Raw genomic sequence first — 3,019 nt, 5'->3', positions numbered from 1 at the left:
GAATCACTGTGATTTATAGCCTGTTTTATAAAAGTTGTTAAGTGTATTACAAAGTTCTATTGAGAAAGAATAAACTAGGGACTTGTATCGCTGAAGTTCCTCTGAAAGAATTTTTACCGGAAATTATCAAACAATCAGATATGTAACATAATCTTTTTTTAAAGAACAATAATGTTTTTGCAGTAACTTGCCCTTAAGAATTCTAGACCAACAATCAAAATGTCATTACAACCAATCAGACTACATGTAACAACCATTCTCACAGTCTCCTTCCAATAAGGAACAAAGTTCAGTTACATAAAAACATCTAAACACAGAAGTACAGCAGGTGATATTAGAACTTGTAGAACTTAATTAGTGTCAAATATTTACAAACAAAACATTTTTTATAAAAATCCACCAAAACACAGCTCGAATGAGAAAGGTGGCATCTGTATCCTTTCTTTGTTTGACTAATGATGAAAGTGTAATTGACTAGAACAGTTACCTACAAGTTTAATGTAAAGTATATAACTGTAATGTTAACTTATTTATAATTTTCTTTGTTTGACTAATGATCAAAGTGTAATTCACTAATATAGTTACCTACACTTTTAATGTAAAGTATATAACTGTAATGTTAACTTATTTATAATTTTCTTTGTTTGACTAATGATCAAAGTGTAATTCACTAATATAGTTACCACCTTAGAGAATTGATCCAATAAACACATACATTCACACCAAATTATCAGAAAAACTATAATACCTAAGAGAATTGATCCAATAAACACATACATTCACACTAAATTATCAGCAAAACTATAATACCTTATAGAATTGATCCAATAAACACATACACTCACACCAAATTATCAGAAAAACTATAATTCCTTATAGAATTGATCCAATAAACACATACATTCACACCAAATTATCAGAAAAACTATAATACCTTTCAGAATTGACCCAATAAACACATACACTCACACCAAATTATCAAAAAACTATAATACCTTATAGAACTGATCCAATAAACACATACACACACCAAATTATCAGAAAAACTATAATTCCTGATAGAATGGATCCAATAAACACATACATTCACACCAAATTATCAGAAAAACTATAATACCTTATAGAATTGATGCAATAAACACACATATTCACACCAAATTATCAGAAAAACTATAATACCTTTTAGAATTGACCCAATAAACACATACACTCACACCAAATTATCAGAAAAACAATAATTCCTTATAGAATTGATCCAATAAACACATATATTCACACCAGATTATCAGAAAAATGATTTTACTGCTTAACAATTCTTAAAAAAAATATTATAATTCTACTTAAAAATAACCCTAAGATTAAGTTTCCACACTCATCCTTATTGCTTCAAATAACTCTAGTCATCATTATCAATCTCAATGGTATAGAAATAAAAATGGTTTTTGTAGGTATAACTTATCCAAGTTCACACCTAGTATGAATACCCAAATCAAAAAATGATCTCGTTCCTCTGTACTCTAGTAACAAAATAAACAACTATTTAATCTCCTTTACAGCTTTTTAAAAAAAAACGACATATCATTCAGGTAGCCCTTTTATACACTCTTTCCTCAAGTCCCTTAAAAGTTCTAAAAATGTTAAATACAAGACAATCAGAATATATTTACCTATATAGCTCTGTTACACTTAGAAATAAAGCAACTACGAAATATATATATGAGTTTATCTCAAAGATTAAAGATAATCCAATAATAGTATTACACTGTATATGTAGATACATGTAAGGCTTTAAAATCAGTAAATGTAGAACCAGTTATTGTTACTTTCCTAACTGGTAGACGAAACCAAACTGAACTCATCAATAAAGAAACAATGATCATATTACCACCACACAGAACTAACGTACATAACTGTAAAAAAGGTAATCCCTTATTCAAAGAAAGAAAGTTAACATTACAGTTATGTACTTCACATTAAAAGTGTAATTATAGTTTTTCTGATAATTTTGTGGAATATTTGCGAACGACAAAGATGTTACATATACAAACACACTAGTGAAATATTGAGAAGTAACATGTAAAAGTATTCTCTAATCCCCATTATTGAACATAGTATAAAACTACAATTTTGATACAGATAATGGAAGATAAAATACAAAATGATAATATAAATGTCAGTACATAACTAACCGTAATTCTATGAAGGAAAACACGAAATACCACAAACACAGTAGTGTATCATTTTGAAACTATTTCTACATTAAACAGAAGCATATTACACTGAAACTGAAACCAGAACTGATGTGTGATTTAATTAGAGTAGCTTGTCACATTAAATTTGTTGCAAAGTTCAGACCAGGTCACACATTAGTGTTACAGAACAAGATAACCTTTCTTACAGACCAGGTCACATATTAGTGTTACACAATAAGATAATCTTTCTTAAGAATAATACCTTATAGAATTGATCCAATAAACACACACACATTCTCAGAAAAATGATAATACCTTATAGAATTGATCCAATAAACACACACATTCTCAGAAAAATGATAATACCTTATAGAATTGATCCAATAAACACATACATTCACACCAAATTATCAGAAAAACTATAATACCTTATAGAACATCCAATAAACACATACATTCACACCAAATTATCAAAAAACTATAATACTTTATAGAATTAATCCAATAAACACATACATTCACACCAATTTATCAGAAAAACTATAATACCTTATAGAATTGATCCAATAAACACATACATTATCAGAAAAACTATAATACTTTATAGAACTGATCCAATAAACACATACATTCACACCAAATTATCTGAAAAACTATAATACCTTATAGAACTGACCCAATAAACACATACATTCACACCAAATTGTCAGAAAAACTATAATACCTTATAGAATTGATCCAATAAACACATACATTATCAAAAAAAACTATAATACCTTATAGAACTGATCCAATAAACACATACGGTTTACTAAAGCACAGTTGAT

The sequence above is a fragment of the Limulus polyphemus genome, unplaced genomic scaffold (genome assembly GCF_000517525.1).
Source record: "Limulus polyphemus unplaced genomic scaffold, Limulus_polyphemus-2.1.2 Scaffold11093, whole genome shotgun sequence".
Classification (NCBI taxonomy): Eukaryota; Metazoa; Arthropoda; class Merostomata; order Xiphosura; family Limulidae; genus Limulus; species Limulus polyphemus.
Note: the sequence above shows the minus strand (reverse complement) of the source record.